We start from the raw sequence: 17,367 nt of genomic DNA on the forward strand, positions 1-17,367 counted from the left end.
TTCGTCACTGTAGAGACCCCGCTACCCGGAGACAAAGACCCCCTCATCACCTACAAGGACCTCTCTGAGGCTCCCAAACTAGGCCGAAGGATCTATCCATGAACAGATAGGTCCCTAACACTGTCAGAATGTAGGGCCTGGCGAAATATTCAGGCCAATCGCTTCTTCCTTCATGTTACTCTGCATAAAGAGCTTACTGGCAACCCGGAGGCTTGCAGTCTCTACAACATACCTATGAGTCAAAATCATCTAATATGGCAATGCCCCGAATCTCCGGGAACTAAACAGAGTGATCCCCTTGATCAATTTGCCTGGGAGTCCTACATCCGCAGCCCAAATCCGGATGTACGAAAGATCGTCCTACGCTTGGCGGAGGAGGCTTACCCCGAGACCTTCTCTGCAGTCACGGCGCAGGAGGGCCGGCAAGGGGGGGATCCTCCCTCTGGGTGAGGCCCTGCCCCGAGACCCATGTCGGTGTGAATAGTCTCTCTCTCTCTGAGACATTTATGTTGCACCGGGCCTCTACTAGAACTGACTACGAGCGCAGCCAGGAAGATGTGTGTATTTACCTGCAGAGAAAGGGCGATTTTCTCCATACAGGGTGTGTCACCTCCGACCTCAGGATGTCGTAGGTTCGGATCCCACCGGAGACATGTGGTTGTTTTTTCTTCTGGTTTTCTAATCAATTAGCTTTAAGCGATAACATATTCAGTAATACTCTAAATTGAACAACACAAGATAAATTGAAAATCCCCTGTGCCCCTTGGTTTCTGTGGCTGTTGGCTTCTCTCATATTTATAACCAGCCCCTGATTCCCCTTCCCTTGTTTGCTTAATATATATATATATATATATATATATATATATATATATATATATTAAGCAAACAAGGGAAGGGGAATGAGGGGCTGGTTATAAATATGAGAGAAGAATATATATATATATATATATATATATATATATATATATATATATATATAAAAGAACCATTTTTTTTTACTCGACGTTTTGATCGGTGGACGGAACTTTTTCAGAATTCGTCCTTGAAGGCACTTTTTCAAAACTCTCTTGGAACAAGATCGGTCCTCCGATCGAAACGTCGAGTCAAATCCTTACAGACTCACAAACAGCATGCCGCAACTACCTACGCGGCAGAATAGGGCACAGAGCACTCCGCATACTCCGCTCTGGGGGCCACATAACACAACGACAACCAAACGAAGAACCAATCAGGCATACGATAGTATGGACGCCGGGACACGCGGGAGTAACAGGGAACCAAGAGGCGGAAAGGATAGTTCGAGAGTACACTTATTACCGAGCATCCAAAGTAGCCGACCTCGAGGGGATCGAACCTGTACCCCAAGATTATTCGGCGATACTAAACTATTACAAGGGCTGCAGAAAGCGGTATCCACCACCACACAACTCCCTTAGCAGAGAAGACTGTCGCGTGGAGGCAGCTACAAACGGGCTCGTACCCGAACCTACACGTACTCAACATACTGTATCCCACACAATACACTTACAAATGCCCTTGGTGCCAAGAACCACCCACGCTGTACCGCATAACGTGGGCATGCCAGAGGGTAAGCGTAGTACCCGTTATAAGAAACCCGAGTGCGGAGCAATGGGAGGAAGTGCTCTCCAGCGATCGCCGAGTCGACCAAGAAGGTCTGATGCGGCAAGCACAACTGGCAGCAGTTTCCAGCGGAGCCCTAGACTACGGGTAGCCGACCTTTGTAGAAGCAGATGGACGAAGCCTTCTGACAGCCGCAGAAGAAAAGCAAATCTAGAGCTTAAAAAAGTTTTTGACTCGGTCACTCACACTCGAGTCAAATAAAAATGTTTCCTTTAAAGAAGCACATACTTCTCTATACCGGGTGATTTTTTTTGGAAGGTCCAAACTTTTTAAAAAAAGGTAAATTGCTTTAGATTTATTTTAGCACTGGGGCTATACTTGAGGCTACGGCGGGCGCCAGGCAAGAGGAAAACTGCGTTAATTAGTTTGCTCATTAACTAAACATCTTAGTAAACTTTTCTAATGTTTATTTTATGGGTTTTGTTGTATTCGCACAATTGGAGATCGTCCTCCAAACAGTCCAAGCGAAAAAAAAACAATTTTAATTAAAAATTTCTCACGCACTTTACAAGGCGCGAAAAAGTCACCCTGGTACGCATCTTCACACCGTAACTCAGCGGTGGTGAGCGCCTCTGACGTAGTTCGCTCCGCCCTGCGCTTTGCGTCACACGGCTGATATCACCTGAAGCCCGGACGGGCGGCCTGCGCTATCGTTGCTTGTTTCGCTTCGCTCCGCGGCCTCACGGAATGACGCGTTGGAACAAAAACGCATTGACACAAAGCGCAGGGCGGAGCGAACTACGTCACAGGTGCTCACAGACGCTGTGCTACAGTGTGAAGCTGCCTACCAGGTTGACTTTTTCTCGCTTCGTAACGCGCGCGGGACTGTTTTGAAGACGATCTCCAATTCTGCTAATACAACATATACCCTGAAATAAAAATTATAAAAGTTAATTAAAGTGTTCAGTTAATCAGCGAACTAATTAAAGTAGTTTGCCTCTTACCTGGCGTCCGCCGGAGCCCTCAGTATAGCCCAAAGGGTTAAAATAAAGCTAAAGGAATTTACCTTTCCTTAACAATTTTGGACCTTCAAAAAAAAACACCCGGTATACTCTTTTAAGCAAACAAGTACTTCATGTACTCTGAATCTATGTGTGTGTGTGCGTGCGTGCGTGCGTGCGTTTGTGTGTGTGTGTGTGTGGGGGGGGTGGGTGTGTGTGTGGGAGCGTGCGTGCGTGTTCGTGTGTGTGGGGGGGGGGTGCGTGCGTGCGTGTGTGTGTGTGTGTGTGCGTGCGTGCGTGCGTGTGTGCGTGTGTGTGTGTGTGTGCGCGCGCGCGTGCGCGTGTGTGCGCTTGCGTGTGTGTGCGCGTGTGTGCGTGCGTGCGTGCTTGCGTGCGTGCGTGCGTGTTCCATATGGCATTAGTATCCCGCCCTGTTTACATTTGTTTTATTCTTTTTGGTTTATTCGCTTGCGTCGGCAACATGCGAGTGCATCTCTAACCTATTCGCTCTGTTGGCTACCCTCGGTTTCCATACACTTCACTCGCTGCCTCTGTGTTGCGACTCAGGCCACCGTCCGTTCATCCCTCCTGATTTCCCCCCTTTTTTTCTGTCTTTTCTCCTCGCGACCACAGACATGTCCGGCGGGCGACTATGCTTATTCTGCCCCCCCCCCCCCCCCCCGCCTTTCTTTTTTTGGGGGGCCGTTCATCTTTCCCGCAACGTTTGCATGTTGTTAGTGGCTCATGTGTCGGTCACCTGTACAGATGCCAACTCCTTAAGAGAAGCAAGAACCGCGTAACTGCAGTCTAGAGAGAGGACAGGCTGTGTCCGATAAATCGACTCGGAATAAATGTTTACCTAAATGAAGCGTTTCTGAACTTAGCATATATATATATATATATATATATATATACACACATAAGCGATATTGCGTGAAGATATTTTTAATTCTGAGGCTCACCCTTACAAAAATTTCTACCCAGTTTTAATTAAATACTTATTGACTCTCGGCAATAAATTGTATTGTGGTTTAATTGAGAGCTTATAGACTTTTTTGTCGAGTTTCAATTTAAAATTGGCCACCGTATTCCAATTGACTGTTTATTAACTTAACTCGATAGATCCAAATTGAGATTTTATTGACTGGCAATACATATTTAACTGACTGTTTATATACCTGCAGTTCACATTTAATTGCATGTCAATTAACACTGAATTCATATTAAGTTAACATTTAATTGCCAGTTTATTATGAACTCTTTTGTGGTTTAATTGACAGTTTATAGACTTTTTTGTGTTGAGTTTCAATTTAAAATTGGCCACCGTATTCCAATTGGCAGTTTATTAATTTAACTCAATAGATCTAAATAGAGATTTTATTGACTGGCAATACATATTTAGCTGACTGTTTATAAACCTGCAGTTCACATTTAATTGCCAGTTTATTACTTGGCATTTTTATTTAATTGACCTGCAGTTCACATTTAACTGACTGTTTATTAAAAGATCTAAATACATCCAGTCGAAAGTTTACTGGTTGTTTATTACCTTGCCACAGTGTTTCGAGCTACATAGTGCATCCGCTATGTGCGTGTGGTGATCTCAAAATCACAACACTGCGATACACTCGCACAAAAGAAAATTGGCGAATTACCCTTCCTGGTGTTTCGAGACCAGATTTTCAGAAATGAGTTCTGTGACATGGCATAGTGTGTTCTCATCTGGTGTGACTCAGCCGGCTGATACCAGCTCTGGTGTGCTTTGGTTTACTGTTTCCTGGTGCGGTTGGTGTAGCATTCCGGGATGATGATGTCAAAGGAAGGGTGAACCATCCAGAAACAAATTTGTTACCTAACATGTGTTCATAGTGATGCTCAATGTTTGGACATACTATCGTGAGCAAAATTAAGAAACCAATGCAAGTGTATGCTGAAACGTGCCATATTGCATATGGGCATCGGTCTCGACAACAGGATTGCTTCGTCAGGCGGCGCCCACATGCAGTTTGGTAAAATTCGACAAGAACTCACAGGGGTCTCTCAAATTTGAGCACGGTAGTATGTACGTAGCAGCATGCAAATAAGTATTACATGATTCATGTTCTTGAGAAGCACGAAGAGCAAGTATGTATTGAAAGAACAAAAAAAAATGCTCACATTTGCCTAAGAGCAACCTTAGCTTTATTAGTAGACAAAAGCAGCGAATGAGTCGCACTGGAGGCCCCTCGCATCATAGCGTGCATCTTTTCCAAGAAAGTCGAATATCTTTCATTGCCTTGATGGCAGCTTGAATCCATTTGTGTGTAGCGACAGTGCCTGAAGATTAAGGGAGAAAAATTATATATTTATTATGATATACACTGCTACAATGATCCCATTGCAAAGACAACTAGCAAATGCTGCTATTTGCATTAAAGGAGGATGGCTAATGTGACAGCACCCATGAATGCCAACACTGAATCAGATCTCTTAGGCCTCAACACTTTTAAAATACCGAGCTTCACAGCACATGGCTGCCAAATACCAACAGCCTTATTTCTAAAGCATGACAGCTGAGCATTCATGAAAATTTGTTAACTCCTGGCTAGTTTTTCTGCTCATGCACTGCCCCATTGGTCTCAGAACCTCGCCATTTAAGCTATTTATACTGTCCCTCACATGAGCTACAAACTATGGCCATCAATTAACCTCTTCTACACAAACCTTCACATGATGACATACCTACAGTGAATTGGTCACTAGCTTCCATCCCATACATTTGTTATTACCCTTTGTTTTGTGCTTCCTAATAAACCACTAACAAATCCTGAGTTGCAATTCTCGAATACACTGACGGAGTGAATATATACTTCTGTGCTAAATCCAGCTAAAACCAGTAATCACCTGTGAGTGCATCCATTTTCACTTGCGTGAGTGTCTTCTGTAGAGCCTTTTCCTTGCCTTCCAATATCCTTCTCCTGAGCAGCTGCCAATGAAGCTGCGCTGTACCACTGCTTCTCTTCACCACACAGTTGTGGTGGCCCGCTTCAGAAATACTGCATCCTTCTGGATTCCGTCCAGAGTTTGTACACAGCCTTTTCAATCTCGAAGCAATAAATGAATGCACCTGCAGGAAACAGAACACAGGAATAAAATTTCTATGCTATAGTCACAGCCAGGAATGAGGCGTTAATTGCGGGTTTAACGTCAAAGCGACTCAGGCTTTGAGGAACACCGCTGTGAAGGGCTCCAGAAATTTTGGCCACCTCGGGTTCTTTAATGTGAACATACATCGCAGAGTACACGGGCCTCTAGATTTTGCCTCCATCGACATTACACCGGCGCGGCCAAGATCGAATTGCATTTGTTGATTGCATAGTGTCATATGGTAATATGCTTTCATGCCTGTTGAAGCATGCAAGTCAGAAATCATGTAGTTGTTTAAAATAAACACAAAACTTACACCCTCACAATGATGGTGTCATGCAATAGTAGTAGGTTCCGATGTAAGAAAGAAGTGAAAACGGTAATTGTGTACTTTGCCTTTTTATAACGTTAACTGCACAAATCATTTAGGAAAATGATTTCATGCTGATGAAAATCACAGATTAGTGTGTGTAATAGCAAATATTCAAAAATAAAAATAGTATGCAACAGTAGGAGCACTGCCTGTATATCACACAAGAGGCTGGGCTTGCTAAGAGCAATTCTGTTATTCCAGCTTTTCCACATGCCCTTGACACAACACTGAAATGTGCAATACCTAAAAAATTTAAATGTGATAAAGAAGGAAGTGTAACACACACTGACGACTCACTAGTAGACAGAGGAAGTAGAAATAGTAATGCAATAACCAGCACTAAAACGCACTAGCCTTCATAACAAAACATGATGCAATTAGTCACATCAAGATGCAGAGCCATGCCAGACAAGCCAGTTTCTTAGAATGGCAAAAGCACCACTACACTCTAGTATTTCCAAAAAGGTGCGCATGTTACAAGCCAAGTGCTTCTTTATTGCTATGCTATTTTTCACTATTACCATTTCTGCTAAGTGCATGAGAAAAAGAGGGTAACATTTCGCATTTTACCTCTTTGTTGTTTGGTTTGCTTTTCTTTGTACTTGGCTCCTTTCTATTTCTGAGTATATACAGTGCAACCCATATAATGTGGAAAACTGATAATGTAAACAGTTGTTAGTGCAGCATGCATTCATGTCTTATATCCTATTCTTTTCGAGTTGTTTAGCCATGCCATCAGGTAGCAAGCCAAAAATCTGAGTCAACCAGGTCGCTACAATCTCCTAGACAAATATATGTGAATTAGAGCAAGTATACTCACCGAAATGGCAAAAATCTTAAGGTTTACAGTTAAATTACTATTAATGCCTTTCATATTTTGCTCCTCAAGTGAAATCAGATGCCTTCGCTGGAAAGGTCTCTGAGGATCAATAACTTTGTGTGGGCTAGTCGGTTAAGCATCATTGTAAGAGGCAGCGCAAAAGAAACCAGGATGAAAGGGAAGACACATATACCACAGGACGAGCGCTGAACTACCAACTGGTAGTTGGACGAGTGCTGAACTACCAGTTGGTACTTCAGCGCTCGTCCTTTGGTATACGTGTCTTCCCTTTCATCCTGGTTTCTTTTGCGCAGCCTCTTACAATGGGTCTCTGAGGAGTGTCATGTGACACTGGCGTTACAGTAGAAGAATGAAAGTTATCCTACGGCTACAACTGTTTAGGAGGAGTGCTATGTGACACAGGTATTACAGTAGAAGGATAACAAGGCTGTCCTCCTGCTGTAATATCGCCTTAAAATGCTGCTCTGTAGCCCGCCACTTCAAATCCAGAATCAAAGTTGCAGTATTGGATGACACCTTATTGAGAAGAAACACACATATACTATTTCAAAGGCAAATGCCAACATATGCCGTCAACACTGGTTCAAAGCACACTGGTGCAACACACTGATCTCAACACAGAGTTCTAGAAAAACACACTTTAGAAAACTCAGTACTTACATGTGTTCTGCAATACACGTTGAACGGGCACAGACAAGGAAGACAGCCCCACAGTTGGACAGCGGAGACATCCTTTTCAGTGACAGCTCTTTTCAGACCTCTTCACCATTGGACAGCAGGCACTTCACCTGCATAACATCATAATTTGAATTTCACCTGTGCAATCTATGGAAGATGACGTACCCACAATGACTGTGTTAATGGGTAAGAATTCGTACTGCCAGTTTCACACAAACACAAAGCAAAGTTTAAACAGACAAAAGTTACCTTGCTCACACTTGAATCCACAATAAGCTCTGCACTGTTTAGGGTTCTTCAGAAATAATTAATCTGAAAGGGCTGTTAGAAAAGGCTGCAAAGTGCTCGAGCCTATTTTTGGACTGGTTATTCTTCAACATCTAACAATGATTTTTCTTCACGGTCGCCTGCCACTAAAAGCACTTTACGGCTACACTAATGATCGAACAGGCAGTTTTCTCATTGGGGAAGCCGCATCACTCCTCTATTTACGCGAATACGCGTTCATACAGCCTGTTACTGGATGTGGCTTTTTGAGCTTGTAAGACACCACTGCAAGGCGATTGCACCGACAGTTCAGCCTTGGAGGACGACGTATTCAGTCTGCCTTTGACTCCAACGCGATTAACCGCCCGCCACAGTGGCCAGTAGCGCGTATCGCTTGGTTTGGTTTGGTTTATTGCGGTTTAACGTCCCGAACTATAAGGGACGCCGTAGTGAAGGGCTCCGGAAATTTTGACCACCTGGGGTCTTTAACGTGCCCTGACATCGCACAGTACACAGGCCTCTAGAATTCGCCTCCATCAAAATTCGGCCGCCGCGGCCGGTATCGAACCCGCGTCTATCGGGTCCGGCAGCCGAGCGCCGCAACCACTGAGCCACCGCGGCGGGTCTGGTGCCGCACAGTCCGCTGCAGCGAACACGACTCGATGTCGTATCGAGCAGAGTATATCAAATGCCGAGCCCTGACGCGTACTCGCGTAGCGCAGTATGCAGCGCCAGAGACCGAATGACGCGCACTATGGGCCACCGAGGCGGGCAGCTATGGGTTAGCTGCGTTGAATGCAGAGCGAACACAGCATACCCCTAGAGCTCGACAGCAGGTTTAATCGTCTCGCATAGGTGTGTTCAAAGCTTACGAAGCCACTTCAAGAAATTGTATCGACGCGTGTACGCGCAGCACATAATGCAACGCTAAACAGGTCAAGTTGCGTGCACTATCGTCAAACCGCTGCGAGCGGAGAGCGACGAAAAACATGCGTGCAGGCAGCAGTGCACAACCACGTCGAACAATGATTTTAGCTTATTTTCACGGCGTTCGCGTCGCAACGGATACACTGTGAACACAGACAGGCCAGCTAGTTATAGTGACTCAATGTAGAGTGCATTTTGCCACCGCAGAAATAACCGTGCACAATGGCGGCAGCGCCTCATCTCTTCCGTTTCTTCTCGCCTTAGTGCTAGGTGGTTAATTTGCGTGGTGGCAAATTGCGCGCATTCCTGCGCATTATTACAGGTCTTACCTGAAAACGAAGACTCGACGCCTTCCAGTAACCGCTTTCTTCTTTTGTAAGGCGGTTCAGGTAGATAAAAGACGCAGCAGCTTCCATCGGTGAAGTCCAACGTGCTGTCATGACGAAAAGCCAGCAGGGTTCCCGGCGCGGTCGCTTTTTCACGAAGCACACGAAGGGCTGGAAATTGTACTGCCAGCGGTGCCAAAAGCTACGATCACAAGTCAAACCAAACACGAGTTTGAAGCAGCGATTTTGAAATAAATACAACACAAAACATGCCCCAACGAGCGAGCGGCGAGCACAAACGGCAGCACGCCGGAACTAAAGTCCCTAGATCAGAAAGCTCATAAAGGGACTTTAGCCGGAACGACCCACGTGGTCGCGTGGTGCCCGGATGTGTTCGTCTTGTCACGTGACCTGCCAGCCTGCGCGCTCGATTTGAACGGCGTTAGCAAGTCCGCGGCGCGGGCGCAAGGTACATATGCTGTATATTGGTTTCTCAATAGGTGTGTTGAATACTGGTCTCACGAGGCATTTCAACAGCCTGTATGCTTATACTCTATGGTCCAATCAAGATGATGCCATTTTATTTCATGCGTTTGCCTCCTTTTTGTTGTAATAGTCTTTAGTTACCCTCGTGTACATACGTGTGAATGCTCCCTTTGTGAGCAAATGTGTACGGCCCCTTATAACCCACACCTGTAAAAATCCCCAATTGGATTGACATCTTCAATCGTAATAAATATCAGGTTTTTCAGGGAAGACTCGAAAATTTTCAAAAATAGGCTTTTTGGGGTAAAAATATGGCTTTTGCGGCACATTATTACCAGTATCGCTGGACACCGGGAAGCCGGTTAATTGTCTTAGGTAGTAAGCTGGTAAACTAATTTCTAACTTTTTAACTATCAGAGATAGGCAATTCGTTGCAATTAGAGATTTGTAGCCGGTCGTTAGTAGTAGCCATATCAGTTTTTAGAATTTCTAAAACGCGATTACACTCGCTGCTGTGGCTCGACAAAATTTGGCTGCATCGTGCGAAAATACATTCTGTTTCGAAAGCATGCAGGCAAAGCAAGCCCTCCAGTGCATGTAACTAGTCGAAAAAGCCAAATTTTGTCGAGCCGCAGCCCCAAGGGTAATCGCGTTTTCCAAGTTCTAAAATCTGATATGGCTATTACGACCAGCTACAAATCTCTGATTGCAACTAGGCGCCTAACTCTACTGATTAAAAAGTTATTTATTAAAAATTAGTAAACCAGCTTACTGAAGACAATTTACCGGCTTTCTGTTGTCCGCCAACACTGGTGATAGCACAAACCATATTTTTACCCCAAAAATCCTATTTTTGAAAATTTTTGAAGGTGATTGCTGAAACGCCCGGTATTCAGGTAATGCTGCCTCCGCACCATTATGCTGTCACATTTATGAATCAGTAACTCAAGTGAGCTCTCCCTTACATTGTGCAATTTAATTCCAACCTAAGGATAGTTTCATACCACATTTCTCACTTGGTACCAAAAAAGAATACTGTGTTCAGTTGTACGTTAAATTTTACACTGCGAAGCGACCTCATGAGCAGTGTTTTTCCGAGTCACAACCTACAACCAACTTCAACATCATGACCTCTCCCATAGCAGATATAATATGAATAAAGGCTGTTCAGCTGAAATGGGAATCGTTTGAGCTGTTGTTGCGGTTGGTTCTAAAATTTGTGAGAAATCTGTTGTAAATTTAATTTTTGTTGCTAAAGTTTTAATTCACTTGTAGTCAATTAAATTTATATTGGGTCATATCAGTCAATAACATATTGACTTTTTAATGAGTCGTGAGAAATGGGCTGTAAATGTAATTTTTGTTGCTTGAGTTTTAATTCACTTGAAGTCAATTAAATTTATATTGGGTCATATCAGTCAAGAACTTATTGACTTTTTAATGACATAGTGAGAAATCGATGTAAATTGATTGTTTGTTGCTTGAGTTTTAATTCACTTGTGGTTAATTAAATTTATATTGGGTCATATAAGTCAAGAACTTATTGACTTTTTAATGACATACTGAGAAATCGATGTAAATTGATTTTTTGTTGCTTGAGTTTTAATTCACTTGTAGTCAATTAAATTTATATTGGGTCATACCAGTCAAGAACATATTGACTTTTTATAGACCAAAGTCATTAGGATTTGAGTATTAATAGACTTTTTATTGACTCAATAAATACTCTATAAACAGTTAATTGCATCTCAATGTTCATTTTTGTAAGGGCACTTAACTCTGGCGGCCCCTAACAAATCGACAAAATGAATAACTCCATCCGTAAATTGAGATGCTTCGATTAGCGTATGTATTTTCATTTTATGGGCTTGTTGTTAGCAAATAATTCAAGCTGGACCTGGCTGCTGTCATTAATCTGTAGCAATATAGGGGCGTTCCTGCAAAAAACAAAGAAAGCATTAATGCGCTGTACAGAGCGAGAAAACGGTATACTTGCGCATACGGATTAAAACGACCGTGACGAAGCAGTGAGCGCCTGTGACGTCAACTTTTAAGGCTTCTGCTCTGCGCCGCATTGATTACGTCGTCGCCGGCGATGAGGAAGCAGCAGTGGCCGCATTTGTTTTTCCAGTCCCGGACTACTTGCTGACAAGTCTCGCCTTCCGCTCTGACAGGAAACTGCCTCATGGTCACATGACCTACTTGCCATAGGCTGCTTTCGAACTCGGTGCCAGAGCCGGGCTCCCCCTCGGTTACCGTACAAGGACGCTGTCATCTGCTAGCAGACGACGCAAGCCACGGCCACCACGACGCCGAAGCAACGCCGTGCTCTCGATCATGATACAGAGTCGATTTGAAGACTGTACTGTCAGCTTAGCGTAGGTGCATTACAGAACTCTGCTTCAGAGGTATGCTAGCCGCTACTGCTTGCGCCGAAGTTCGCACAAAGTAGCCCAACTCGTTGCGGATAGGCAGATAGACGAAAGCTTTCGCAAAAATGTTGACAACAAGCGCTATAACTGCTCCAGTATACGAGTGGTTCACCTGCGATGCTTTCAGGTAAGCGCGCAGACAGCATGTCGCAAAACAAGCGAACAAGAACCTCTTGACGACACGAGCAAACAATACACGCTCGCAGCTCCTAACGCGCGTCCGTGTGCGGTGGACTTCAAGAAAATAAACGAAGATACAAGAACAAAAAGTCTTACGACGGCTCAGAGAGCAGCTACGGAGCTCATGTGAAGGTTTAACGCATGATATCGGCCTCCAGGAACACGAAAAGCACTCAAAATGCACACGGAGTCTAACTTAATATGGCTGCCAGCGCGGCGCGCAACTATCGTCTGCTGCCTTCTCAGCAGCCCCAAGCAGCCCGCGGACTGCCATAGGCTAAAAACGAACGCGTTGCTATGGCGATGCAGGCAGGTGGGCGGAGCTTTCGGGCTGCCCGAGAAAAACAAATACCGGACTCGAGTCCGCAAGTAGTCCCGGACAGTCCGGGACTGAAAAACAAATGCGCCCAGTAAGTCACGAGGCTGCTGAGCCAAGTGGGCAAAGCCAGCCGCGATAGCGCCCAGTGACGGGTTGGGTGGGAACGTATTACATATTGGGCGAGTGGTTGCGTTTCAGGTCAAGCATAAGTGAAATGAATTAGAAAAAGTGTACACCCAAAAACCAGATTCAAAGCGCGGTCCTATGCATTCAGAAGTAGAGATAACTCCTTTCCAGAATGGATGGTTCTTACTTCATATTCCTTCAGTATGCGTGGACAACCATCCAGTGCTTCACACGTCTAGACCAGGCGAGGCCTTCACGCTGATGGTTATTGCGGAATTCGCTTTGAACTTTCACAATCGCAAGGAGACGAACCTGTGCTTGGAATTCACACGGAGGTAAGAATCATGGCTCTTGTTCACTCACTTGCACTAGCATGGCGTCATAAAATAGGCAACTACGCTGCTGAACTTGGAGCAAACAAAGAGAAAGCACTTCTACTGAAAAGTTTTTCGAACATTGTAAGTGTATTCTTTCAGAAAAAATATTGGTGAGGCTTAACTCTTCTAAAGCAAAGGCATTAGGAAGAAAGTGGAACTGAATAGAACGAAACCTCTGTTTCGTTGCTTCCCGGTCTGGCTTCCCGTTGCTCCTCGGTTTCAGCGCCTCGTTCCTTTCACAACCGCTGCAGTGTTAGAACTAATTACGAACTTTACAAAGTGGACTCGTATCGCCAACACAGTCAGCGAGGATTGCTGTGCAGACATAACGTTTTCCAGGAATACAGGGGACACATATCAGAATAAAACTGGGTAAGAACTCGACAGTGACCATTATATCCTCTCTGTAACGTTGGCTCTGGCGGAAGCTAGCAGAAAAATAAGAAAAGCCAGGCTAACCGAATGGAAGCATTTAAGCCAGAATAGACAAACATTGTCGAGTAATGGAGTCGCATGTGACACCAACTCCAAAGTCTTGAAAACTACATCAGGCATGCAAGAATAGAAAGGCGCCTATTGCACCCTTCGGAGGCTTGTCGGAGCCTAACGAAGACATGGCAAACGCAGAAGCCCAACAGGGGACTTTGTCTAAGCGCAGCGCAACTTTCAGCTCAGGCTTAACAGCACGCGCTAACCCTGGACATGCAAAACTGGGACCAGCTGTGCAACTCACTGCGGGGAACCCTCGCCATGGACAAAACCTGAGCTACTCACCATTTTTTCGCGCGGGCACCACTCCCCTTTTTCCTATCCATGCTTATTTCTTTGGATATCTTTTTACCTCTGTGTACTTATTTCTGTTTCTAGCTCACCTCTTCTGTGTCCGGAAAACACCAGCGAAGACAAGCCACTCTTGAAAATAATCGTTCATCTGATCGTTTATGGATATGTATATATATATATATATATATATATATATATATATATATATACATACATATATGAGAGAAGCCAACAGCCACAGAAGCAGAGGGGATTTCTAATTCATTTTTTTTTCATTCATTTATAATGTGTATATATATATATATATATATATATATATATATATATATATGAGAGAAGTCAACAGCCACAGAAGCACAGGGGATTTTTAATTCGTTTTTTTTACTTTGTGCTGTTGATCAATTTATAATATTGCTGAATATGTTATCGCTTAAAGCTAATTGATTAGGGAAGCAGAACAAAAAACAACCACATGCCGCCGGTGGGATCCGAACACACGACGTTTAGCTCATCAGCTTTAAGCGATAACATATTCAGTAATGTTAGAAATTGATCAACACCACAAAATAAATTAATTAAAAATACCCTGTGCCCCTTCCCTTGTTTGCTTCATTTATATATATATATATATATATATATATATATATATATATATATATATATATATATATATATATGAGAGACGCCAACAGCCACAGAAACCAAGGGACACAGGCGATTTTTAATTAATTTATTTATTTTGTGCTGTTGTTCGATTTAGAATAGCACAAAATAAATTAATTAATTAAACATCCCCTGTGTCCTTTGGTTTCTGTGGCTGTTGGCTTCTGTCATATTTATAACGAGCCCCTCATTCTCCTGCCCTTATTTGCAATATATATATATATATATATATATATATATATATATATATATATATATCACTATTGGATCCTATTGGATCAAACGACAGGGATCATTTCGCATCACGACCAGAAGACTAGGGAAATCATAGAAGCCTATCATATTGCTAAGACAAAGGGCTGTGTCAGTGAGCCTTCAATTTTGCTCTCTGAGAAGGAACGAGCGTTTTCAGATAGTAACGGCTAATCTCTTTTTCTGTCTTGTTATTTTTTAGCTCTTTATGTTTTCCGTGACCCCTATTTATTCCCAGCGTTGCAATAAACATTTTCAGTTGCTAGTAAGCGCTTGTCGTGTGTGTTTCTTCCTTTCGTCTCCGTCTTGTCGCGCTTTGAAACCCATCATGAATGTTTACCAACTTGCCCAACTTTCTGCCCTCCTTCACTGAGAGATATGTAGCCCTACCGAACTAACATTGATAGCCGTTTTTAGAATTTCGAAAACGCCGTTACCCTCTGCGCTGCGGCTTATCAGATTTTCGCTACATCGTACCAAAATACATGTGCATTCGAGAAGCTTGCGGGCGAAGCAACCTTCCCAGTGCACGTAACACGTCGAAATAGCGATAATTTCCTGGGCCACAGCGCCGAGGGTAATCGCCTTTTGGAAATTCTAAAAACTACACATTCTAAAGACATACCCAGCACAGGTGTGTACGTCTCTTCCTGTTGTGCGTATCTTTTTTGAGCAGTTTTAGAATGATCATGAAACTCATATAGATGTGACTTGCGGTGGGAACACGCCTTTCTATAATTAAATAACGTAACTGTAATAGCTAAAAGTTAATCATTCAATATTTGTTAACCAGCCTCCTAGTTAGCAAGTCCTGTCTTTTTTCTGGTGTGCTACCCCACTGAGAAAGCTATGCCAAAGAAACCGCTGTTTTTACTCAAAAAGCCTAGTTGCAAAAAATTGCGTAGAGGCTTTGGTGACACACCCTGTGTGGAGAAAATCGCCCTTTCTGTGCACTTCAATGCACACATCTTCCTGGCTGCGATCGTAGTCAGTTCTAGTATAGGCCTGGTGCAAAATGAATGTCTCACAGCGAAGTTTTTTATAAAATCGAAATTGGGGGTATTCCGGGAAATACGTATGTAATTCTCGTCATACGCTTCATAATAAAACTAACGAACTCTGCATTACAATATTAAATCGAGCTATCTGGTTCATGCCTGAGCGTAAGAAAAAACAAATTCTTTAATGATAGGTCCGACGTACTCAGTCGATTGCCATTAATGTTACGGCGGACTCCCTGCTAACACGTGGCTGACGTCACGTTGAAATTGTGCCCTCCATGCTGCCTGCAAGCTGCCCTTCCCCGCAAAGGCTACGCAGTTAAGTTACACGCTTTATTCGCTGCTTTAGAGATGCTGCAAAGATGCGCACCTACCAAAAATGACACCGATCGACATCTTCAGCATGATTGTGCGCGGCGAGCATCTCGATCTCGCACCAGGAGACGTAGTGCGCAAGCTCTCCATTTTCTTTTTTCTATTCAGCGCCCATTTGGTCCTCTCTCATTGGTCACTGCGATATAGCCACGCCATACAAACGTCTGTGGCAAGCACGCAGCCATTAGTTGTTTGGCAACGGAAGCTCACCATTTGCTGCCGTCGGGTGCACTATGCAGCCAATGGTGAGGTGCGTCGCAGCGCTCTGCCAACAGGAGGAGACCGGACCTTACCACTGGCTGCCATTGAATTCTATACGCAACCAATGGAGAGGTCAGGTCGCCATCCACCCAATGGCCTAGTCGCTTCCCTCAGAGGATTGAAAGCCGCGGGTATATCTGAATGACCAACGACCGAGGCCCAAATGGACAGGAATTGGACAACAGAAATCGTGCAGCTCATAGATAAAGGTCCCAGGTTCCATGCAAGCTCCGGCAGCAGGCGACACGACCTAGACTACGTTAGCGGAGGTGCGCATTCGCTCGAAGTCTGCGGTTAGCTGTTACTAAGCAGTTTTGTAACCTGCCCCCTCAATCTGCGCTTAAAAGCTATCAAGTATCTGCTATCTGCGCCGTTTGCCATAACGGACCCCTCATTTCCTTGTCCTAGTCAGGGAGTTATTCTTGCACTGCGCTGTTGAATATTGCGGGTATAACACGACAGCTTCTGAATTTGTGAATGTTTTTGGTAGTTAACATGACATGTTTTTTTCTTGCATATTTTCTAAGTAGCAATTGTTTATTTCCATTAGCCCTCTTTAGAGCTGTACTCTTTGGAGCTATACCATGCGCTATTAACAAATGTATACTGACGAAGAGAGAGAGCTCTGTGGTCAATAATTTCTCGGCTTTTACCCCTGTCTTGCCTTTTTATAAAACTGGATAATGTGAGCATTGTCCCAGCATTGCAGGCTGTCTTACAACAATATCTCTGCCGCTGTTCCAGATCTGCAGATGTTCTCCTTACATTAATGCTGGAAATCTTATTTGTCGTCCTTTGCTTCTAACTAAATTGGTTTCCTTGGTGTCACTGTTTCTAACGTTGATTCAGAACTGCTGTGTTAGTTTAGCGAGCTTAAGCACATTGTCGATGTCTTAATACTTACCACCAGCGTCAAATGAAAGGCGAACAGCAGCAGGAGGAGGAAAACAGGGCAAGTGATTCGCGAACACAAAAGCAAAAGATTGTTGGCT

The 17,367-nt window shown here is 43.9% G+C and overlaps 1 long non-coding RNA gene across 1 annotated transcript; it reads right to left on the minus strand.

The window, feature by feature from the left end:
- Positions 1-4,626: 4,626 nt before the first annotated feature.
- LOC149354596 (uncharacterized) lies at positions 4,627-9,430 on the minus strand. Its single transcript, XR_016291366.1, has 4 exons — positions 9,124-9,430; positions 7,583-7,710; positions 5,466-5,688; positions 4,627-4,898 (listed from the first exon to the last, which is right to left on the minus strand). It is a non-coding gene; the product is annotated as an uncharacterized LOC149354596 (long non-coding RNA).
- Positions 9,431-17,367: the final 7,937 nt, after the last annotated feature.

This window comes from Amblyomma mixtum, chromosome 3 (assembly GCF_055824585.1).
Source record: "Amblyomma mixtum isolate Tamu chromosome 3, ASM5582458v1, whole genome shotgun sequence".
NCBI classification, from domain to species: Eukaryota; Metazoa; Arthropoda; class Arachnida; order Ixodida; family Ixodidae; genus Amblyomma; species Amblyomma mixtum.